This window comes from Plutella xylostella, chromosome 30 (genome assembly GCF_932276165.1).
Source record: "Plutella xylostella chromosome 30, ilPluXylo3.1, whole genome shotgun sequence".
NCBI lineage: Eukaryota > Metazoa > Arthropoda > Insecta > Lepidoptera > Plutellidae > Plutella > Plutella xylostella.
Window position 1 is genome coordinate 3,604,644 of NC_064010.1, and position 25,980 is coordinate 3,630,623.

The 25,980-nt window shown below is 35.1% G+C and overlaps 3 long non-coding RNA genes across 4 annotated transcripts; 1 reads left to right on the forward strand and 2 right to left on the reverse strand.

Annotated features, from left to right (window-relative positions):
- Positions 1 to 5,069: 5,069 nt before the first annotated feature.
- On the reverse strand, positions 5,070 to 7,556 carry LOC125491039. The gene is made up of 4 exons (XR_007268072.1): positions 7,356 to 7,556; positions 6,886 to 7,019; positions 6,396 to 6,455; positions 5,070 to 5,897 (listed from the first exon to the last, which is right to left on the reverse strand). It is a non-coding gene; the product is annotated as an uncharacterized LOC125491039 (long non-coding RNA).
- On the forward strand, positions 6,179 to 18,075 carry LOC125491040. Of its 2 annotated transcripts, none has more exons than XR_007268074.1 (3): positions 6,179 to 6,530; positions 17,060 to 17,159; positions 17,496 to 18,075. It is a non-coding gene; the product is annotated as an uncharacterized LOC125491040 (long non-coding RNA). The 2 variants fall into 2 exon arrangements; XR_007268073.1 differs by lacking the exon at positions 6,179 to 6,530 and adding an exon at positions 16,714 to 16,755.
- Positions 18,076 to 21,725: 3,650 nt separating this feature from the next.
- LOC125491041 lies at positions 21,726 to 22,292 on the reverse strand. The gene is made up of 2 exons (XR_007268076.1): positions 21,970 to 22,292; positions 21,726 to 21,874 (listed from the first exon to the last, which is right to left on the reverse strand). It is a non-coding gene; the product is annotated as an uncharacterized LOC125491041 (long non-coding RNA).
- Positions 22,293 to 25,980: the final 3,688 nt, after the last annotated feature.

The following is a 25,980-nucleotide window of genomic DNA, read 5'->3' on the forward strand; positions in this document are numbered from 1 at the left end:
TAACTCAAATAACACGATTCCGTATGCAATATGAACGTATATCCGTCATGACGTATCATGATTTTCGACAAATCGTCACTGACGGATCCGGTGTGAACGGGCTCTTACAGTAACATTTCTAATTTCTACCATTTATGCCCAGTTTCATCATAGTCTGTTAGATCATTACCACACCTGTTACATTGTATGTAATGTCATCAATTATATGTCATCTCCATATCAAATTCTTGACAGATGTGTCAAAAGTCAACAACTAATCCCTTGTTACGATCGTTATTTTATATCTATTAATTTGAGTAGATATACCCATATCACAGGCTCCGCCCATTCTGGGGTCGGATGGCCGTGTGTGAGATATCCCCACATATTTATTTATTTATCAAACAGAGTATGGTGGAACTGAGGCTTTATGTTATACCGAAATTTTATTTCATCTGTTATGTCTACGATACTAAAATCCTAAATCGCTACAAAGATACAGATATTGATAAACCAACTCTGTCCCTCGATTATTCCTGCTGTGATTTGCTATAAATTTTCTCACCCACTTGAAGGACATCATCCGCTCCTTTCCTTTGGATACCTTTTCTCTTGCCATGGTTAATTGGTATTGTTTCATTGAGATTTTTCCTAATATACTTGAACAATCACCCTGACAGGTTGATATTTGCTTATGTTCGATAAGCACCTAATCTACCCACTTGTACCAATTCTTAAGCACAATAACTTAATAATAAACTTTACATATCCACCGTTTTGGCATTATCTTAGGTACGTATACTCACCCCTTTTTCCTTCAGCTTTCAGTGCCCACATGGATTGCTACAGTATATACGGTACCTTGGTGCATTATCCAGCACCACTGGCAGAATAAGCAGTGTACCCGGATCAAGTTTATAACAGCTCCTCTGCTCGAATCCATGATCCATAGTTGAACAAGCTACTTAAATAAGCAATTTTAATCATGACGTACTTACATAGTTGCATAAATAATATTACTAATTCATGGTAACACAATCCTCGAGACAGCGCGTGAGACCAACCACCTACCCGCCATTGCAATAGGTATGTAGGAAATGAACTTAGGTAGTTAGATATCTATGTCCGCTTAACCAACTAGTATGAACCATGTAAGGAGGTAAACTTACAAGACAATCTTACAATGTAATTAATTACTGAACTTTATCAATAAAACACACAATCCAACATACCTGTAATACGGCATCAATTTACATTTTGAAGATAGGTAGAACCAACAATAGGCGGTCGCGCCGGCTAAAGCACTCCCCTCTCTGCACACTTGCACTCGCGCGACAGGCTGTGTTCCGGGAGCCGCATCGCCCCGGCACGAGCAAAAGCGCTCACTGCACACCTCCAGAAATTCGAATGCACAGGGTTCTCCGCACCGCAAGAGCATCCGGCACCATAGCACTCAACTCCCTAATTGAAAAGAATTCACAGACACATGCAGGACTAGAACACTCGTTTCCAGGACTGGGAGTCAAGCTCCCATCCATCACACCACTCGGATTTCTATATATTATACCAATATACATTTTACTTTTGTAAATATACTTACAAAACTTTACTTAAATCAGTATAAAAGTACGATATATTGTGTATATCGACTTCATTTAATTTAAAATACCCTTTGTTCTAACAACACAAACACATTGCCTTGTCTATCGAAACTAATCCACCATTACCATATAGTGAGCTACCTGGAAGAGCCACCGTTACTATAATAATATTCACAGTTAAGTACTTAGGTATTCAGATTATACAGAAGTACCTACTTATCTATTTTAGTTCTTTTAGTTATCATCTTCCCTTAAGAGTGTACTCCAGTATCGAAACTTATAAGGTACTTATAGTTAGGTATGTACGTATCTAGGTATGTCTCCGTACTTTATGTCCTTATTATTGGAAAGCAACACATAAGGAAGCCTCACCATGAAAACGTAACCTTCAATAGTATTGTCTAATAGAGTGTGAACCTGAACCTAATTGTACCTAACTAGGTAGGTACTTAGCCTCCTGCCTATCGTGTATGATGATGATCACCGTTAGGTACCTAGTTACCTAACGCATGCTACATAAGTCATTAGGACTACCGTAAGTGTTTGAAACTGGACCGGCTTGACCCTGGCGTGACCAGGTATCTTTGATAATGCTTTATAAGATTACTTACAAACACGTCACACCCGTGACCTCTCTAAAACTGGTAAACTACAGAGTCAGTAATCCTAAACTTTGTACAATAACCAGGTGGTACTTACATTGTGCGAACAGGCGTGTCGTATACTTAACGCTTGTGCTATAGACTAATTAGTCTATGCTTGTACACTGATCTCTTTAAGGGAAATAATAATACTTACCTACTTATTGATATTTTAGTACTGCCACTTCCAATCATTAAAAGGGCACTTTGACATATACACATTGTCATAAGTAGGTATGTACTTATAATAAATAAGTTACTTACCTTACTTATATACTATAAATTTGTATAAGAACCTAAATACCTAGTTTTAAATCAGTTATTATTGGCATAGTTAGGTACCTATTTCAAAATTAACTAACTAGGTATACTTACCCAACTTAATTAACTCAACTTGTCTGTTGGAAATAAGTAGGTATATTCTTTTAACTGCTTGTGTACTTACTTATACAATAATAAAATAATATTAACCTGACCTACCAATAAGTTAGGTATTTTCTATTATGCATCATACTTGAAACGGACTCGCGTCCTGGCACTAAAGTTCCTTGCCCCCGGTTTTCTCCGTAGAATGGGTAGGTAGGTATGATCTTTCCGAATGGGAACCTATAGTTTATTTACCCAACTTTCGTTAAGGTAACAATGTTTTAATTTTACAACAAAAAGCAAATTTAGATAGATAACTACACAGGTACTGTTATGAGTTATGAGATTTGAGGTTATGTGACACAGGTAAAACTATTTTCTGTGTCAAAACCTAAGTAGGTACCTATTTATTGCTAAATGTATTACAATACCTAATTTTGTCGCAGATGGCCTCCAATAAAGAGTACTTAGGTACTTACCTTAGCTTTTACTACTAAGTTTGTACTTTGAAAATCTCTAATACCTAGCTACCTACGATCGTAGGGCTCTGCTGTTGAAAATGACAAAATGGAACGTTGAATTGATACTTCCTTTAATAATGGACGAGAATCTTTGGCTAATTTAAGTAGGTAAGTAGGTACTCAATACCGCCGTGAACATAGCAGCAGAAGCAAATTTTTTGTATGAGTGAATTTGTTTTCATGATCATGAAGAAATAAGAAAAAGTAGCAAAATTCTGTTATCACTACATGCTAGGGGATGCTGCAATGAACCTATATACATATTACACATTTAACAGTGTGCTCGAAATTAGTCAAAATTATTAATTATAAGGACACTCAATACGGCCAAATATTATTCATGATTATGAAGAAATAAGAAAAAGTAGCAAAATTCTGTTATCACTACATGCTAGGGGATGCTGCAATTAACTTACTAACTACTATTACACCATTCAGAGTGCTCCGGCAGATTAATTACATTACAAGTTAATGTCACTCATTAAAAAAAAAATTACAACTAAATCTACCCACATGAGTGTGTAAATAACGGATAGACGATGGTAAATATATTATAAATCTATATATGTCATCTTTGTGTTTGCTCAATTGACTTCAAAATAATCAATCAAAGAGAAAGCGCCTGAATACATTGTACAGCAAATTGCGCAAAGAAGCCGTAAATTTATCGTGGTGTAATTAATCTCTCGGAGCACGTTGGTAAATGTGATATATGTCTATAAGTTCATTGAAATATTCTCTAGCATCTAGTGCTAACAGAATTTGGGTAGATTTGCTTGTTCTTCAAAATCATGAAAAAATTGTCGCTCATATTTGCGGTTATGTCGCTATATAATGTAATTGTGACGTAATTAATCTCTCGGAGCACGTTAGTAAATGTGTTGTATGTCTATAAGTTCATTGAAGTATTCTCTAGCATGTAGTGCTAACAGTATCCCGCCACAATGGGTTATTTCTTCATAATCATGAAAAAATAGTCGCCCATATAGGAAAATATTATGTTATGTTAATCAAGTTAAAACTTGATAAGAACTAAATCTACCACTCATCGAGTGTATGTAATGGATAGACGATGGTATATAGATCGTAGCAATAACTACTTTATGTACGTATATGGTCAAGGGACTTCAAAATAATGAAAAGTGTAAGCATCTGAAATATGTATTAAGTAAGTTGTCGGCTAGGGAAGAAAGTGAAGGAATTTTTCACTAAAACAATTATCAGCACCTCAGCCCAGTTGGTTACAGCCTCGAACTAGATCCCTGTGGTCTGTGGATCGAATCTAACTAAAGCAACTAAAGATCTTTTTTCTTTTTTTTATTTTAATGATGGTTACTTTTAAAAATACATACAGTAATGAATGTAACCAGTTATATTACAGACTTATTTTGGGTTCTTAATATGTAGGTAAATAAAAGATGCCAAGACAAATTTATTTTATTTTTTTTTTTTTTTTTTTTTTTTTTTTTTTTTTTTTTTTTTTTTTTTTTTTTTTTTTTTTTAATAATCAATTTTATTTTATTACAATAATTAAGTATGCCTTTCTCTAAAACTAACTAATATAAAATTAAAATTAAACTAAAAAGAAGATGCTGGCCAGATCGCTGCCACTGTCGGGTAGGGTACCCAAGACGCTGGCCGCGTTACCTCGCTGTATGGCGATGCTTATCCTTTGAGCGAGGTACGAGCCAGCCCCAGGGTCCCTTGTGACTTCTTTGAGCCTGCTGCCAATTTCTTTTACCAGCCGACGCGCCTCCGGTCCCCACGGCCCTAGGGTTTCGACTCCGAAAGGCACAAACATGTACCCCTCTCCTAGGGATGCATATTTGCGGCCTTTCATCGTTTCCGCCCGCCCGGCCGCAGCTTTATTTTAAGTATACAAATCCACATTAGAAACTACATCAACACAATCATGTTAAATTATTTTATATTGTTATAAGTAGGTATGATTAAAATCACAATGATATTTCTAAATTTATTATTTATCAATCAGAATATGGATACAAGTAACAGTTAAAATCGATAGCTTGAATTATATCATAGCTCTTTTAAGTAAGAGCATACTTTATTAAATAAAACAGAATAAAATGTGATCTACTAATAAACCTAAACTTAAATAGAACCTATAAATATTAAAATATATATAAATAATATAATTGTTACGTTCACTTCACTCTCACTGCACTAACTCATTGTTACTACTACTCGACAACAGGTGTCGCTATTATTACCGCTACTCGGCAACAGATGGCGCCATGTGTCCAAAGAGTTAAAATAAATACAGCTGTTTTCATTTTTATAAACATACGTATTCTTTAGGGTTTTAATTTCTGTCTTGTTAAATATTTGTCTGTCCCTTTTAATTCCGTGCCTTATCATTAGCAAGCAATTTGTTCACCAACTATAAATACAGGCTACTCCCACTATTGTACCCATAGGTAGAAATACATTATAACAATAACATGTAATGATAAAAGATAGATAAATTATTTTTCATTATTACTTGCCTTATCTGGTAACCTGTATGATATATTTTGTTGATTATGTTTCTACCATTTCTTTTGGGATAGGTGTTGGTTTGTTTTATTTAACATGCTCTCGGTTTTATTTTCTAGTAACTGTTAAAATAAAACTTAGAGCTAAAAAGTTTTCTGGTAGTGATTCTAGGATTTTTAAAAAGTTGCCTATCCCGGTTGTCTGTTGATCAAAATCCATTTAGTAGTTTTGTCGTCACATTCGCTGGGTACTTCGACATGTCGATGTTGCATCGTCATCTTCACCCAGGTGATCTGTTGGCAAGAAACGATACATTAATAAATAGGCGTGCCAAATAAATAACATTGCTGTGTGAACTAAAAACTATAAAAGTTTCAGTTTTCTCGCATACAAAGTGGCGCCTCTAGCGGAAACTATCATGAAACTTTTGACAGATAATCTATGCAGGTGACAGAAGAAAACAAAAAAATTTTCGTTTACGTAAATTGCAAAACCCGTACTAGAGGCCCTGATACAGCTGGTCCACTGCGGGTTGGTAGAGAGGAACAGATCACATATCTAGATGAGCTAAATCTAGATATGCAGGTTTCCTCACGATGTTTTTCTTCACCGTAAGAGCGATGGTATACATTGTACTTAAATTCAAAGAACTCATTGGCACATGTGGGTGTTGACCCCCGTATCTCTGGCGCGAGAAGCGGGCGCTTATCCGACTGAGCTACACTGGTCTATCAGTTTCAATATCATTTAAATGACTTTATTGTTTTAAAATAATGTATTTCTACACTTACCTTCTCATTATAGAGGCATGGCCCGGGGGCAGCGGCGGTATTCCCGAAAAAATAGGAAAGCTGAAATTTAGAAGAAAAAAAATATTAAATAAAGATATAAGAAGAGATGTAAGAAGGCAAGCTGACAATGGGATGGTATGTCTGCAAAGCCAATCATAAAGAACCAAATAAACTGCTTATGGGCTTATGGTTATATTAAACCGATTGCATGTATCTATATACTCTAAGCATGTATCATATTTGTTTTCTCAGCCTCACACTTTAACTCAGGTAAGTTCTGCGGCACATTTACTGATTCTACACTATGTTTGAATTCAGTTTCATGAAATTGATTATTCAGTAGACTGTGAGGATCTACACCTCTTGACAGACAGTCAGCTGGATTTAATTCAGTAGGAATATAGTTCCCTTTTTCAGGTACCTGCTCACATTCCCAGAAACTATCTATTTTCTATTTAAAGACTCTGTTGAGACAGCCTCAGATACTGACTTGCAAAAGTTACTTGGTAGTGATGAACATCCCTCGCTGTTCAATGGTGCAGTGCCAGCAACAATGTAGCCGAACTGAGTGTTGTGTAGAAACAGCTGACCTGATATCACTGGCAGTCTCTCACGCAGTAGGATCTGAAACATGATGTCACACCCAAGTAAAATATCTATATTTCTAGGTTCACTGAAGCATCGGCAAGCTGAATGTGAGATGGTATGTTGATGTCCTGTACATTGACACGGAAATGAGGCATTGAAGATGTTATGTTGGGGACAATGCATGATAGAACAGTGAGTTTATAATCACTGTTGGCTGACTGGATAGCAAATCCAAAGTTTGAAATGTGATGAATTGATGATTAGAGATGAGAAAGCGTTTAAACTGAATAATGGTTAATTGATAAAGGATAATATGAAATATTATAATCATTATATCAAGATTTATAGTCATCAACAAAAACTAGGAAATACCTGGATCCTCCAATCTCCATTGGCCCACAGACATCGGCATGTTTATTACATCCAGGGGTCCACTGCTCCTTGCACCGTTGTGACCAAATGGCAGACGAGACTGCTTTCCTTCACAGAATACAGGCATAATAATAAGGCATTAGTTTTCTTCACTTGCTGCCAACATCTGCTTCGCCGCCATCTTGCCGCTATCGCTATGATGATGCTATGATGGCATTTTTATGGCAATCTGTCGGGTGTGCCAACAATTTCTGCCAGTATCATGTAATGACATTGCATGTGTATTTATTTATATTGTAAATATTGATACCCCTGTTCTTGAAAACTTTACGAAATGTTATATTTAAGCTGTGAATTTTATTCTTAGCAGTGCTGCAAACCTTATATTGTTGACTGTGCTACTCTCTGCTCAAAAAAGCACTTGCTAGCTCGGTACTATTGTAGTTTACTGCAAGATCTATCAACTTTGTCTTCACTACGTCATAATGTACTCTGTAACTACGTCACCCGTAATGGTGATTCCCGAATTTTCTATTACCATTATCATAGGGAAGTATTTTTTGGCAAACCCGCTAGTATTAGGCATCCAATCCACTCGTCATCCACTTTAAAACCTGTTCCAGACAATTTCTACGCCGCGCCGTTTCCATTATTAGATTAGCGTCACATAACTAATTCATAATTAATAAATAAGGTTGTCTGGTAGAGATTGCTATAAGCAATAAGGCCGCCTTTTTAATCTGTTTTTATTTTTAAGTTTAATTTTGTATGTTGATCTATTTTGGTGCAAATAAAGAGTATTGTATTGTATTGTATAATTCGTCATTGACTCGCTGGTGTCCAGACGAATTGATTTCAGGTTTCGCAATAAAGTTATTCTTCGAGAGAATCCGGAATCGTCGAACATAGTTCTCGACATCAGAACCATTAGGGCCGATGTAAAATTTTTGCGAAAATCACTTTTTTAAAGATCCTTCTTTCTTTTAGTCTAACACACGTATCTCTATCTCTTTTTGTTCAAAACTTCATTTTCCTAAAAGTGGTCGCATATCCACAGTACACTGGAACCATACGGACTTTTTATAATTTCAGACGTTATGGCTGTACAAATATGAAAATAATGTTATTTTATATACGGTCGGTTGTAAACAACAGTTCAAAAATACCTGCAAATAGTTCGTCCCATATCAATAACGTACCCTTTTGTCCAACTAAATATTACTTATATGCGGTCAAATTTTCACGTCAGACCTTATGGTTCGAAACACATTCAGTTAAGTTCATACAACCCCGAACGGCCCTCAGAGTCAGGTTCTGCTGTAGCTGGAGCTTCATGCAGTTGGTCATCGAGCATAGTGCGTACCACGCCGGAGCAGCGTAGGTAATACGGAAACGCATGTATGTTTTAAAGATCCTCAGCTTCTTGCGCAGGGGGAGTCGGGAAGCCAACATGGGACAGAGCATAGCCCGTGCGGCCTTCGCCTAGTAGACTGAGTTGACCGCTTGCACACTCATGGTGAGCGTGCGCTCGATCGCCACCCCCAGGTACTTGACTGAGACGAAATGACTTCGGAGTTGCAGCTTCTTAGCCAGGTGCGGCGGACAACATCTCGGTGCCCACGTTGCCCACCACTTTTCCAGCCATTCCGGCAGGTGATCCAGTTTTGATACGGCCAGGTTTTCGCCGCCTTCTTGTTTTCCGAGTTTCGCATTAAAGTCTCCCATCACCACCGTGAAATTAGTAGTGAACTTACGCAGGGCAGACGATACGTCTTCATACGCAAGTTCGACCTCATCATCGGTGTGCTTAGATGTGGGTGCGTAAACCTGTATGACCTTCATTGAGTATCGTTTAGATATTCTCAGGATGAGGTACGCAACCCGTGTCGACACACTTCCGATTTCAACGATGTTGTTGACGAGGGACTTGTTGACGATGAACCCGACACCCTCCTGGGACAGTTGGTCGCCCTCCCGGTGGTACAGCACGTTTCCGGACTGGAGAATTTCCGTATCCTCTCCCTCTCGTCGGACTTCGGATAACCCTATAATGTCCCATTTTAATTTGCTGATTACCTCTTCCAGCTCCTCTATCTTCACGTCTTCCCTCAGTGTCCGTGCGTTATATGTTGCCAGGTGCAAGGGTCGGTTGGGCTGGTAGCCGACTCTCTGCCGGAGATTCTTCGCACCCCCTGCCCCGCCGTTACCGTAACCGCTACCGGAGTCCGGGATAGCGGGGCTGCCGGAGACTGGGGGCCGGGGCTTTGTTTGTTCCATCATAAGGAGGTGTGTTTGCCATAATCACCGCGCTTGGCAGGCGTGTTGGTGATTCTCCTTTTTTACGGCGGGAGATCGCCGCCTCTGCTAGGAGAGGAGGTCGGGTCGATTTACCGCCGCCCGACATTCGGCGTTGTCACTCGTTAGCACCACCCAGGGGACACGTGTAGGGTAACTAGGGTTTGTACCTACGGACGTGAGCGACAAGCCCCCCTATGTAGACATACACAAGCCAAAATTCAACTTGAATACTATTTATTCCCCGAACCATACAGTCTGTTGTTATAATAGGTATACGCATTTTTTAAAGTTAATTTTATTTTCTTGACCAAAAGGTCCGATGTTAACAAAAGCCTTGCCTTTTAGTCTAAAATCTATACTGCCGTAAAGTCTTTTATTGACGTGAGCCTCTAAGTTACTATTTATATTTATAGTCGAAAAATGGGGCTGATATCCATACTCAAAGATACAAAACTAGATTTTTTCGCTAATATTGCATAAATATTGTCTTCAAATGAAACGATTTTGTATTTTCATTAACTAGCCGAGCGAAATAATGTAGGTATTTCGACTCCAAAACAAACATCTTTGTTTGTTTTAACGGTGGTAAAAGTTTATTTTGGCTCTACTGAAAAGTTTCAAAAATGGACATCGGCCCTCTTGGTTCTGATGTCAAGAGTTTGTAGTTTCTTCCACAAATCCTTCCCTTCGTACTCGTAGCACTTTTGATGTGGATATACAATGACGGGTCGATCATTAAAATTAACTTGGCGTTGGTGTAGGTATAGGTACAATGTACAATGGGGGTCGCTAAACATATCACTTTGGACTTATTTCGTTCGTTAAATAAATAGATCACCAATCGCATCACAAGATTTCTTACATATTATATACCTATGAATATGGTCACTACAAGCTTATGTTGAGTTAAGGTTTTTTCATTACTTAAAATAGGAGAACCCTTTAGTAGGTAGAAACAGAAAAAAGAAACCGACTTTTTTACGTTTGGGAGACTTGGCATTTTTTACAAGTTATAGTGCCACAATCTTATCTGTTCCGGTGGTCAAAATGTGCAACAACGAGACGTCATTGTCAAACGTCATTTCATACTCTGTGCGTTATTTGAGTTGTCAATTTCTGCGAAGAAGCTGACGCTACGTTATTTAATTTGTTTTGTGATTTTCTGGGTGAAATACTGCCAAAAACGCTGTAATGTGATGCAAGAAAAGTAGTACTATATATATTGGCTTTTATGCAGGAAGAATAACGTATTCAGGCGCCTTTAATTCCCTTTGAAAAATTGGAAGAACGAGTTGCAGCGGCTACAGGTTAGTGTTGCCAAATATGACGAATAATTTTACCCATATATACTCCATGTAATTTTATGAAATATTTTCCCGAGAGGCCCGTGCCCCAGCAGTGGGGACGGGATGGGTCGTGGTACTCGTGATGAAAAGTATATAATCTTTATTTTTCTTTGGTTACAGGTGTGAGGACGTGACATGATACTTTAAATCTTAGGCAATATACCAAGAAGAATTTCGCGCACCTGCAGCGATTTTAGACGAAATAATGATGATTTATGACATGTCATTGTTTTCCCAACTTATCAAGAGTTGGCTGAAAGAAATTGCTTTTTAGCAATTAGCCTTTGGAAGGAGACCCGTGCCCCAGCAGTGGGGACGTGATGGGTCGAGATGATGATGATGATGAATTAGAATTTGGACACTGTCTGAATTTCTTTTAATTGTATGCTTTTGTTTCTTGTTACTTTAGAAAATGTAAAATAAAGTGTTCAAAAATAATACTTAATTAATAGTTTTTTTTAAGTCTATCTATCTCGTTTTTCTCACGACCCACATATATTATCATTGTAATCTAGATTTAATCTCCTATATCAGAAGCAGAACATAATCAGAACTAATTTTAATTCTGTTCGCCGTGGACACATTTTCCATACAACAAATGTCGTTTGATATACATATTATATCCACTTTCATTTACTATCGACCCTATATTTTGATTTATCTATACTTATGAATGTATTAAATTTTGCCTATTTCTGGTTTAAAATTATAACATTAGGTAATAGCAGAAATGCATTGTCGTTTAAACCAGAAATAGGCAAAATTTAATCGATGGCATCACTGGATTCCATGACAGCGACGTCGCCACCGGAACAGATAAGATTGTGGCACTATAGGTATGTTTTTGTTTTGATGGCATTATGCTTTGTCCCGCTCATACTCTGTGGCCGTCTCTTTTTAACTCGGTTACCGCGCTATCGTTGTGTAAGTGAGCCTGACTATGTGTGCGTGGGCTGCGTGCCTATCGCGCGCCGCCGCCGCCGCCGCCGCCGCCACCACCGCGCCGCGCCGCCGCGCAGACAATGTATTTTGCCGAAATACCTACCTACCTACTTTGTAGTTGGTCTGAGCTTCCTACCTATTTGATTTCGAGAAATTTGACAGTAAGAGAGTGAAAAGTAATATATGTTTGATTTTGTTTTAATTATAATATGACCTACGTAAGTGCCGAAGTTCAGCAATTTCGTGAAAAAATATTCAGCTCATCCCTACTTTCAATAGTACTCACATACCTACCTACCTGTAAATTAATAGGTTCCTTCATTAACATACCTACTTAACTAGAATAGAACCGTAAGTATTTATTTTAAAGTAGGTACATCAGCATGGTCATTATGTATGTCGTTGATAACTCTTTTCACCGTAAGCAGACTGTCAAAAAGCAAATTTTGATACTATTCGCATTATGTAAGTCCGGTTGGTTGCCAATAATGACGTCATCATGGGTATAGACTTCAATCCCCACCGGCCGCCATCTTGTTAAAATTATATATATTATGCGAATATTTCATCGAAACCCGAGATTGGTATTTTGTATTGGATAGTTGGAATCATAAGTACAAATTTGGGTGGCCCAACTGTCTTGTCTTGGGCAACTAGTAAACAGTAGCTTTTAAATAAAGAATTAAATTGCTCATATTATGTCCAAATGTGAATTTTATGAGACTAAACCCAGAATTCATAAGTATATAGTGGCTCGTGCATTCGTAATGTGAAATTTGAAACGATTTTCTCCTAGCTTAGCGCGAGACTATTATTATTCTAAGGGAATTTTCTATGAAAATTATGAACATAATAAAACTTTTTTCTATTTAGGTATATGACTTAGTAGGTAATGCATTCATATGTGAATTTGAAATTAATATAGGTAAGTAGTTAGTTAATTATGCACTTATGTGGTACTTCATAAAAATATATCTCGGTAGTCTCGGTACCCAAGTGCATCATGGAATCTATCATCATTCATCATAATATTCATAGTCCATAGCTGGATTTATGTCTCCTTATAGGAGCGGAATAAAATGTTGTCCTTCATCTTCCTTTAGGTACCGGTCACCTACCTATATGTCGGAAATCCAGCTAGTCTACGTGATCAAGACAACTACTTATATGTTTTTAGATAATTTAGTTTACATGTAAGTACTTGCTATACAGTGAAGGTAATATCTATGGACAACATTTCAAAAAACCTAAGCGGCTATAAATCGAAAACCATTTCGAGATTTAGCTTTAAAGGCCACAAAAAAAATATTTTTGAATTTTTAGGATATATCATTTTGGAGAAATTCATAAAATAGTCTAAAAGTGCTGATGATGTCATTCATTAGGTGCGATGCATTTTGTTGCTCAAAGCCTATATAGATGAAAAAAAAAAATAACTGTCACTTTCATTTTTGATTGACGTTGACGTTTTATCGTGACGTTTTGTTGTTTATTTGGGTCATTTTCATAAATTCTGTTCTGACACTTTTAGACTTTTTTTTATTATTGATCATATAAAATGGTTAGTACGCATTAAGAGATGACCCGCTATACAGGGTGACTGTTAAGTTGATGTATTCCTTTAAATGGGTTATAGACGGAGGCATTTCCAGTCGATTAAACCCCATAATGCACTATCCGAAAGTTAACCATTTCTGAGTTATTTAAGTTTTAAGTTTTTTTTAGGTTTTTGCCGAAATTTATGTTTAAAAGCAAAATATTTAAAAAATTTACCATTCTTTTAATACTTTTTTGATTGTTTTGCATCGATGACACCTTAGCCAACTAACTATAATCATTAAATGCGGAATATTCAACTTAATTTAGACACAGTGCTTCAAAATAGTTGAAACATTAAGAAAATGTTAAGAAAGGTGAAAACAAAAATGCTAAATTAAAAAAGAATTTTATCTGAAAAATTTTCAAGCACTACAGCTTAAAAACATAGTTAATTTATAAGCTTTAAAATGACATATTCAAATCTAAAATCGATTAAGGTATTTCCAAGATATAGCCAAAAACAACTGCATAGGCGGACAAATCTCAGTAGGGAAACGAACAAGATTTGTTCCAGTTTTAAGGTAAAATGTCTTATAACTGGACTTTGTAGAGCTCTGAACCTTTTACTAATTATTGTTCTCCGATAACACGGATCCTCAAAAGCACAGATCGACGACAATGTTGCTTCACCGAAATAATGGTTGTCCGATAACTCGTTAGCCGAAAGTATTATTCAGTAATGTTTGGTAAAACAAATTAATTCTTCACAACCCGGTTCCCCAAAACAGTAGTTCGACGACGGTTAATTCGCCGAAAACATGATTTTCCAGTAGCACTGACCGATAATGATTGTTTTAACTTCACCGTGTTCAAACATTGTGCCAAATGTTTTAGCTGAAAAGTTTCACCGAATAGTAGGTATTATAGGAGATGTCATTTTTCGGTTAAACAATTTCACATGCTGTGCTGTCGAAAAAGCATTCTATCGTTACCTTAATCGACTTTAGATTTGAATATGTCATTTTAAAGCTTATAAATTGAATATGTTTTTAAGCTGTAGTGCCTGAAAAATTTTCAGATAAAATTCTTTTTTAATTTAGCATTTTTGTTTTCACCTTTCGCTACATTTTCTTAATGTTTCAACTATTTTGAAGCACTTTGTCTTAATTAAGTTGAATATTCCGCATTTAATGATTATAATTAGTTGGCTAAGGTGTCACCAATGCAAAACAATAAAAAAAGTATTAAAAAAATGGTTAGTTTTTTTAAATATTTTGCTTTTAAACATACATTTTGGCAAAAACCTAAAAAAACTTAAAACTTAAATAACTCTGAAATGGTTGACTTTCGGATAATGCATTATGGGGTTCAATCGACTGGAAATGCCTTCGTCTATAACCTATTTGAAGGAATACATCGACTTACCAATCACCCTGTATAATAAATGTCCCAGAGCATGCCCCGGCCTACATAGCTGAAAAATTTTGGGGTATATTATATTTATTTTAAAATAGTAATATATTATGAATTCAATTATGCTTGACTTTAATGCTTAGTAAAAATATTATTTCATGATAAGTATTTTTTTATCATCAGAAATATCAATGTCACACTTTTTTGTCATTTGAAAATGACCCATTTGTTGGTTGGCACGTAAACAAAGTTTATGTCACTTGTCAGTGTCATTAATGTTTTTTTTTCGAGACTAAGGCAAAGGACTAAAATCGAAATTGAGCCTAAAATGCCTACGTCACTTCCGGTTTTAAAATAATAAAGTTTAAAGTTAAATATAACATGGAAAAATAAATGTACATGAAAAATAAAAAAATACAGGTCCTCTAATTTTTAACAAGCTTTCCGAATAGCTAATAAAAATATAGGGTAAAAAATGAAATGTTGTCCATTGAAATAAAATAATAACACAATTATTGATTGTGTGTTATACTTATTTATCAATTCATTATGACTGACAAGATATTTATCAACTATCTACCTACACACAAAATCAACACATCCGCAGTGAATTAACTATGATCAACACATAACTGTCAGCGGTCAACATTTATTATTTTCAACATTTATTCGCCATTTCTAACTAAATAATGCGGCAAATTAAAAAGCCCTAATGTCAGTACTTGTAGTTTGAAGTGAAATGAAGTTGTCATTTAGTCGGCTAACCAAATCACAGAATATTTTCATAAAAATTTTTCAACCTCTAGTCTAGTGTATCGATAAATCTCATACCTATTATTCGTTTAGTGATCATGACCGAGATAGCCGATGCCAAAAAATGGTTAGAAACCCATCATAGATTTATACGGTTAGTAATCGCGAATCTTTGACACCCGAGTTACATAATGGCCCGGCTGTTACCTATTATTCGTTTAGTGATCATGACCGAGTTAGCCGATACCAAAAGACGGTTAGAAATCCATCATAGATTTATACGGCAAGTATTCGAGAATAGTTGACACCCGAGTTAGATAATGTGGGTGCAGGCATAGGCACGTTGAAATGAAATCTCATCATAAAAATTGCCATGCGTAAAAAATCAATATCTACCATTAATTTTATCGCATTTTATGATTATAAAAGCAGTTCTTTACGAATCATTGGGTTTTATTTTTATTGATAAATAGGTACGAGAATTTTATCGATATTATAATAAATAAATGAAAATTTCAATAAACCAATTTATTCCAACAACTTATTTTGTGGGATTTAAAATCGATATTAATCTTATCAAGTATCGAGGAACGACTTTTTTATTCAACGTTGAAGAAAAAAACCATGTATGTGTGTAAGTCTTGTCACTTTTGACAGTTACTATTTTCTTTTTTCTGTTGAAAACTTTAGCCGAAATTGTCTGAACTGTTTGAACTGAAAAAGTCTCAAGAAGTTTCTTTTAAGTATCCAAAGTAAGAAAAATGTTGAGGATAAGTTGGGTCCATAAAGTGACGAACGAAGAAGTTCTGCGACGCGTCGGAAGATCCCGAGAACTCACCTTGACCATAAAACTGAAGAAGACAAGCTATCTTGGACATGTGCTCAGACACGATCGATACAGACTTCTTCAGGTCATTGTGATGGGCAAGGTAGAGGGGAAAAGACGTGTGGGCAGAAGGAGAAAGTCGTGGCTCCGTAACGTAAGAGAATGGACGGGAGTGGTCAGCGTAGAACAGCTGATGCGCTTGGCGAAGAATAGAGAGGAGTATGCAGAGCTGACTGCCAACCTCCAGTAGTGGAGAGGCACTAAAAGAAGAAGAAGATCCAAAGTAAGTATCAATATACCTAGATGGTTTGAATATAAAGATTGCAATACTCAGAAGGTATTGTACCTAATATGAAATTTATTTACTTATGTCGAATTGATTTAGAATTACTACTGACAAAGCTATTTATGGCATTATACACAAGGCACATAACCTATTTCTCTACCGCGAGCCGCACGCACCCACCCATTCACACGCTGATTTGGTACGCCCGTGAATGGGGGCCTTTAGAAAGTTGTTAAAGCGGGCTGCTTTCTATGACTATTAATGATAGGGTAATAATTTGGTGCTACCCTTTTAATTACAGGGTGCTTCCCCTTGGTGATGAAAATGCCGCACCGCCACTGTGACTAATGCTGATGCTGTTGCTACAAATAGTGCTTTGCCCGACGGAATTGAAATTATGTGTAAGTGTGTATAATTATTAATGAATAAAAGTGTTATAGGCACTGGATAGATATAAGCCTTAGTATAGATAACAAAAAACTTTATTCATTTTTGCCTTATTCAGATTCTACTGAGAATGAAGAGAGCTGCAGCCCTACTCCCACTCCAGTCAAAAAAAGGGCGCCATGAGTATTAAAAATACAAATTATACATACCCTCTATGAGGGGCCTATGTCCAGCAGTGGATGAATATTGACTGATGATGATGATACATACCCCTATATTCATAGAAATTAAAAAGTACATTATAGAATACCTATATAGTTACATCCATTAAACATCTTTCAAAATTTCAGGAACTCCCAGCGCAGAGGCTGAAGCCAAAGGAGACATGATGGTTTTGCAGCGCGAGCAGATACAATGCGATAGCAAGAAGGCGGACACCATGGAAATGGTAGCTGCAGCAAGAAATACACAAACTGCTGTAAATTAGGCCCACAATGCCAGATGAATGGCATTCATAGAAGCAGGACTTGAGTTGTGGAAAAATGTAGATAGTATTCCTAATCGTAATTCATTAATGAATCCTACTTAATATAACAAAAACATGTCTTTAAATGCATCAACATGGTACCTAAGTTATATACTTTTTTCTAGGCTCTTGAGAAAAAGGAGGAATAGTTCTAATTATGTAATAACTTGATTGTTACTGAATGATTATGAGAATACTCAAAGACTTATATGGGAAATAAGGCTTTTATCATTAATATTATTAGTTTTATTAAAGCTTTGTTGTTTTCCAAGATGATTTAGTCAGCAGTGGATATCTGACTTTAGAAAACATATACTTAGGTAATTTGGTTATTCTAGGAAAGAGACTTAAATAAACAAACTGTGATTAATTTGTTGTTTAAATAAATATAAAGTGAATGTGTATAAAATGTGTTTAATTTAACAACTTACAATTTGAGGGATGTTGAAGGAATGTGCAAGTATATGTTTGCTTTCGATTCATCATGCAATACACCCTTATATCTCTGACTACACTTAGGGTGGGTTGCACGTCAACTCAAATCCCTTGAAGATTGGTCTCTCTCGTCGAGAAGTAAATATCTCTAAATACACCATTTACGATACCAGTAACGCCATCTGTTGGTCAGTAGCGTGCAACAACACTCATCGCAATAAAATAAAAATAATTTAATATGCTGATGTAGTTTCTAATGTGGATTTGAACAATATAAAAACATTTTGTCTCGGTAACTTTTATTTACATACACTGATAAATAAAATTATTTTAACTAGCTACTGGATCAATATATAATACTTAAATGTAATTATTATTTCAACGTAAGTTGTCATACGGTATAGTTGATTTTGATGTTTATTGATACACTTAGTAGTTCATAGCATCATGATGCGTCATCAATTCATCATCAAATACGTAGGTTAGGCCTAATGCTAATTATCATTGCGTCTACGTCATTTTACACATAATATGTATTAAAGAGTACAAGATAGTTAATTAAAATGTATATAGATGGCGCTTTTATGAGATGTGTCACCTATGAGTTATACTTAATATATAATTAAGTTTGTACACACCCAGCTTGCTGATTTTTATTCTTATCAAGGTTTAACTTTATTTACAAAACATAATATTTTCCTATCTGCACCCATTAGCAAAATTAAATTTAATGTTGAGCAGTTTAACATGTCGAACATCCATCAAAAACATTAAACGTTAAATCCCAAAACACTGCACACTATCAAAATAAAATAAAAGAAGAAAAACGCTTTACACTATCAAAATAAATAAAATACAAAAAGAAAAACGCTTCACACTAATAACATAAAACAAAAGAAAGATCCGCGGTGTGTCGCGAACCAACGACTGATAAGGACAAACGTATAGATCTCTTAACCAACTAGACCACGGTACTGATAATTGAAACAGTGAAAAACTCCTTCACATTCTTTCCTAGCCTGACTATTTTTCAGTTACTTACAATTTAATTCATTATTTTGAAGTCCCTTGACCATGTACATATGTAAAGTAGTTATTGCTACGATCTATATACCATCGTCTATCCATTACATACACTCGGTGAGTGGTAGATTTAGTTCTTATCAAGTTTTAACTTGATTAACATAAAATTTTCCTATATGGGCGACTATTTTTTCATAATTATTAAGAAAAATACCAATTCTACACGATACGCTTAGCACTACATGATAGAGGACACTGCAATGAACTTATGGGCATACAAAACATTTAACAGCGTGCTCCCAGAGATTAATTACATTACAATTACTTCGGCGTTATTAAAATCGCTGCCAGCCAGCAGCGATTTTGGATGACATGACGTCATCGTCACACACCCGCGCCTTAGGACACGCAGCTAGCAGTTTAGCAAAACTGGTAACTGCTGCTAGCTGCACTTTATAAGGCGCACGCCACGCCGTAAAGTAATTGTGACGTAATTCATCTCCCGGAGCACGTTGGTAAATGTGATATATGTCTATAAGTTCATTGATATATTCTCTAGCATGTAGTGCTAACAGAATTTTGCTACAATTGCCTTTTTTTGGCCATACAAAAATTGCTGCTAGTTTCTGCTGCTATATTCACAGACCTGGTACTCAATATACTTAATATAATAATACAAATACTAAGTGGTTAAACAGTATTAAGTATTTGTAAACCATCGAAGATGTAAACTTATATAAGTACCTCGTTAGAAATACTTAGTTATTAGTAAATTTCAACGCTTACCTTTCATTTGTAAGTATTGCACGCTAACTTACTAACAGTCTTCTAGTCTTCATCCTCCTTGAAAGAAAACTAGAGTAACTCACAGTTTTGCTCCTCGTCGCCACATGTAGTGTTCACTATTAAACTGATATAAACAGACACGTAACCGAGATATCGGCTCGCAACAATCGCACACGTCTTTACTCCACCGCGGCCGGTAGGCGACTGCCCCCCGCGCCCCGCGACATGCGTCTGCGATTCTCGAGACGACAGAATGGTCATACACAGATGTAAATACTACACTGTGTATTATGCCCTTGTGGAATCTCTGATTGACTATGGTCTTACATCTTACGGACGAACCTTTAAGTCATATCTAGATGAGATAAAAAATCTGCAGGTTCGATTCCTGAAGTTATTGGTTAACAATAAGACAAAAGAACGATACAGGGGTGACTTCAACGCACTGTTCTCACATTGTAAAATTTTACCAGTGCATGAAAAGGCCCAATGTCTGATTGCTGCGCAATATTACAATGATTATAAACACAAAATCATAACTCCTGATAAAAATTGTCGGCGAATAAAAAAGTTATTTTATGAAAGTTACAAACATACTAATTATTATGGACAAAGAACCAGTAAGTACCTAGCACCCAAAATCTATAACAAGCTACCATTAGAATTATTTAACTGTAATAATAGCCAACTGTTTAAAACCAAAGTTAAAAAACACCTATTGAATCAAATGTCAATGACCTAGCTATGCCTATTTAATTACCTGTCTATACCTATTTCAACTGTGTTGTACCATGCTACATAAATATAAGTGTCACTAGTTATTATGCTTAATTAGAAATGAGAGTAACCTGCCAACAAACTGTTTTCACAGTTTGGCAGACATTTAATATTTGTAATACTCAGCATGTATTTTTGATAATAAAGATAATAATAATAATAATAATAATATTCCAATAAGATCAAAGAATATTAACTATTTCATAATAATTAACCTTTCAATTAAGTAATTTAAAAGAATAAATCACTTCCCACTTGGCTATTAATTAGAGTCATGTATTTTTCAAGTACCTCCTTGTCTATTATGAAATTCATGCTTACATAGTTACTATACTATAAATCATTGGACTATTCTAATATAGTTTGTTTATGATTATAAATATGTCCCCTTTAGCTTTGACAACATGTATTTATGTTGATTTATTTACATGAAATAAAAATAAAACATGTAAATATGTAAGGTTAGGAGCAAGGGAAGTGATCGTTGGCGGAGGGATGTCCAAGTCCATGGTTGTGTCCCACGAAGGCTTCGATTGAATATTTGCTATTACTTATTTATTTATTTTGAGTCTTATATATTGATTCAATCGATTGTAGTGATCAAGGCCTACAAAGCGTATGGAGGGGCTTGCCTTTTAAACCAACAAAAAAAAAAATACATTATTTTTAACTTTATGTAAATTCAAATTCACTAATAGCACTTACCTGTTAATATGTAGTTATCATACAAATAAAAGTTTTAGTAAATATATAGGTCAATAATTTTAGGCTGGTAGTTAGGAAGGTTGTAATCAATTCACATTCATAGTTTTATTAAATTCATTAGCTTTCGGGGTTCCCTGGATGTTTCATGGCCAAGCTAAAGTAGTGTTTGTTTCACTTTTAAGTCTTCAGTTTATTTGTTAGGTTGTTTTCCCTTCTAGACTTTCAGTTGAATCTTGAGCTTCCTTTTGGCGGTTTTCGAAGATCTTTGATAAAAGTACTGTTTCATTGTGGGAAGAATCCAGTGTAGATAACTAGTGTTAATAGTAAGTTGTAGTTTCAAATATCTTCTAGTAAATCCATTAGGTAGGAGTTAAGTAGGCAGGAGGTAGGGCGAAACGTTACAATTTGGTACCGAAAGACCAGGATATTTCATCTCTTCATTTTAGGTGTCAGGCAGCTAGTTTTCTGTTCTTTTATCTGAAATTTTACAAGTAAATTTGATTAACATAGTACTTATTTACAAATAAATCACAATATTGAACACTCTTTTGCATAGTATATAGGTAACTTACGTTTGTCTCGAAAAAACATTAAGTTTTGTTGTTTGCCTTTGCGATTAGTAAGTAAATATTTACTTGTTATGGTGGTTTTTACATAAAGGCATTTCTTTTAATGTTATGGCTAGAAGAAACTTGAAGAAAGTTTCAAAAGTTTGTTTTTTAGTTGGAAGGAAAAACTTTATGCAGTATTGCACCACAAACAATACAAAGACAAGAGGTTATTTTTTTTAACAGAGTAACTTTTATTGCGTCACAGACTAGTATAATATTTGGCAGTCTGCATTATTTTACATTCACAAAATCACTGCAAGTTATAATTTCTCACTTTACTAAGACTCTCAACATGTTTACGTTATAATAAGTCTCTTGCGTTTTGTTCGTAATGATTTGTTACATACTAGGGGTAGGAAAGTGATTATATCCTTGATATAATCACAATTTGTTGCCGTGGAGTGATCGAACTTATAAACGAAAGAATTATTTATCATGAAATAGGAAGCGCAAGAGGCTAGGTTTTGTATTGGAACGGAACGTAATTAGGGAAGCATTTGTGAAGATAGATAGGTAGGTAGTTGATAAAGTTAGAATGCGGATTTGGAAAAAACTTAATCCATTTATTAAAATTTACTTAATAAGTAGGGGTTGTAGTAATGTTATGTAGCTCATTAATGAATTACAAAAGATTAGGGGTTGTATAAGGCTAAGCTATGCTCTTCGTGGAGTTAAAGGAAATAATAATCATCATCATCAGGAATTGTATATGTATGTGGCTATGCTCCTCGTTGAGTAAGAGGAAATAATCGTCATCATTATCAGGGGTTGGATATATAATGGATTCTAGTTCAGGACATTATTTATAAAATTTATTTGGTAGGTAAAGGTATAAAAGAGAACCGTGAAATGGGGTGAATGGGGATGGTTTTCAACTTTGAGTGCCAATTTCTAATGAATTTTGTACTAACAACTTTTAGTTTACCATATTAAAAGTTTAGTCTTGACCTGTATTTTATGAAAATGCATACGAAAATCTTTGATGGTCAGCCAATTTTATGTAAATTTATAAAATATATGATGTCCCTATTCATACATGTATAGGGGTTAATCGGGACGGTATTGAGAACAATAGAGAAATATAGTCATGGTTGCCACAACCCCTAAATAATTTTTTTCAGTAATATGTAGTAAAATGTACACTATACCTCTACATATTTCATTGCTTTCCTAGTTAAAACTTTAAAATCAGTTTTTGTAAAATTAGGTATATATTTTAAAAAAATACCTGCAAAAAGTACCTAAATGTCCCTAAACATCGAACTAGAAAAAAGTTTTTTTCTACTTGGATATTCCTAAGTATAAAAATGTATTAACACACTATTATGTAATAAAGAAATAATTTTATTGTATAAGTACAGATACTTACTGGCGATATAGGTAAGTGACAACCCTATCAGTCCCTATCCCTATCCGTGCTTTAGTGTCCCTTTTCATACAACTACGTCCCTAGTTTATGGGACTCTTGTCCCAATTCACCCCACAGTCGTCCCAATGATATCCTGTAGGCGTCTCTATTACCCCCATTTTTAGAGAAATTTACCAGGTCTTATTAATTTTCAATTTAAACTAAAATTAATAAATAAAATCGCAGTAACTTATTTAAATTGGATAGAAAACAAAATTACTTTTCTAATTTAGTACGATTTATCCAATAAAAATAACATTTAACGTCTCTTTTTCCAAAGTTTCTGAGGAACAAAATTTCGATCTTGTGAATGGCGAACTTCAGATGTATTTTTTTCTCACTTGTAACCATATTCACGTCAAAAAAGTGTTACTATCAACAAAAATCAATTTTCTACTTTAAAAATCATAAAAAATCTGACTATTATCATTTAATTTTATAGTAGATTTTCTGCTTCAATTTCGTTCATCGATAATATCCCTATTGACCCCTGAATTCCTATTCACCCCGTTTTACGGAATAACATAAAACATAGTTGTATAGAGACTGATTTATCTGTAGGTAGGTCATATTAGTGTTGCTCTGAATCACTATGAACGGTTTCTCTGATTATGTAGTTGATTAGGGAATTATAAGTGAGGGGTTGAAGGTAAAATAATGATATGGTCTTATTTTAGGTAAAAGCAGTAGATTTACTAAATAAAAAAATTATAAAAAAACAAATGTAGCGAAAAGACGGCGTATTTTAGTCCTTATGAACAACCTGAAATGATTAGAATAGATATAGAAATTCTGGCCCAGGTGGATGAGGGGTGGGGATTTCGGTCTGGAGGTGCGGTCGGCTGCATCGGTGGATCGAGGAGTTTGCGTGGCGGAGCTTGTGTGATTGGTGCTGGGCTGGACTGGCCTGGTTGGGGGGGAATCGGTACTTATAGCAACTAGTCTATAATTATTAATTATCCTTTTGGCTGGGTTGGTTCGGTTTGGTATTGATTGTATGAGTTTTGTTGTGCGGGTTCTTTGGTTTGTTGATGTGGTTAATTGTGCTTCTGGATCGGATCTTTACTCGTCATTAACTAGTTACTTAAAAACTAGGCTCTTAAATTATTATACTTGAATGTTTGAAAGAGTAGATATATTATACAACATTGATCATAGGAGTTGGGATAGAACTGTAACACTATCTATGCTATCATCCTAACTTAGAGTAATCGGAAATGTCCAAATGTCTAATTATCAGATTCCAGAGAGCCAATTAGTAACATATGTTACAATGAGTTACAGTTAATAAAGAAAAGAAATTTAACAATAATCTCATTTGAAAAAAATTGCGATGAAAAGGTAGCGGTCCGACATAACAATAAATTTAGAAAACAATTAATGTGTAGCAAGTTACTGTTGTTGATTAAGTGTTAGACCAGGTGAAGTAGGCTAGGACCTCATTTAGTATCAATATATTGTTTGTAAGTTAAGAACTATGTGGGTAGTTTAGTTGTTCCTATTTTGAGCGCGGTTGCAATTCACTTCTTCATCTGAGTCAGGATGTTTACTTCATAGTATATAATCTCAGAGTTTGGTTGTCAAATAAAGAACATCATCATCATCATCAGCATTCAAAAAGTATGTCATATCCTGAAAAGAAGAATAGAATTTAATTAGAAAAAGCTAAGTATTGTGATGATTTACATAATTATAAAAATTCAGGAAATGACTATTTAGTTCAATATAACTTAAGTAGACTAATAGGATAATACATTTAGGGAATGGTTTTATGAATGGTAATCAATATTGGATCTACAGGGGTATGATTTTCATAGCAATCTAACAAAATCTAAGTACAGGGTAGTATAATTAAAATTGGATTACAACATATGTAGAAAAGAAATAGGTACTTACTTATTGTAGAATAGTAACTTTGGTATATAAGTAGTGAATGTTTGGTCACAGTGGATGGTTTGATCAGTGGTTTATCATGGGTTTTAGTTCAACAAAGAGTGTAGTTGGGTTGGCATTGTTATGTTTGGTCCTGAAATAAAACAAATAATGATATAGGTATAATTCAAATAAAATTATGTAAATATAGGAGTTGGAGACCAAATGATTAGGATAGGTACTTATTTAAAAGGTGAGGGGTTGACAATAAGTTAAATGTTGGTTAGTCTTGTCAGTATCAATTCAAAACTGTATGGGAGATATTTAATTGAGTTAGATTTTTATAACAATAGATCTATTATAAACACAAGATCCGTAAAACAGAGCTATTGTACGTATGAATAACTAACAATTCAGGTGTTGTTTATTTTGAATATCTATAATTTGAGGTCAAGAATTTAGTTTAACAGCATGCATACACGGGTTTTCAATAAAATAATGACACTTACCTATTAGATTCACTCATTATTTAAGAGTTTCGTAAGTTTAATTGGGTAATCTTTAGATTTCTTCATGCGATCGATATTGTTGAACACAACGAAGCATGCTTTTGTTTTGTTTAGTGCCGAAAAAAAAAGAAAAGGTTATGTCAGGTTGACATTGACAGTTTAGTTTGACAGTTAGACAGGTAA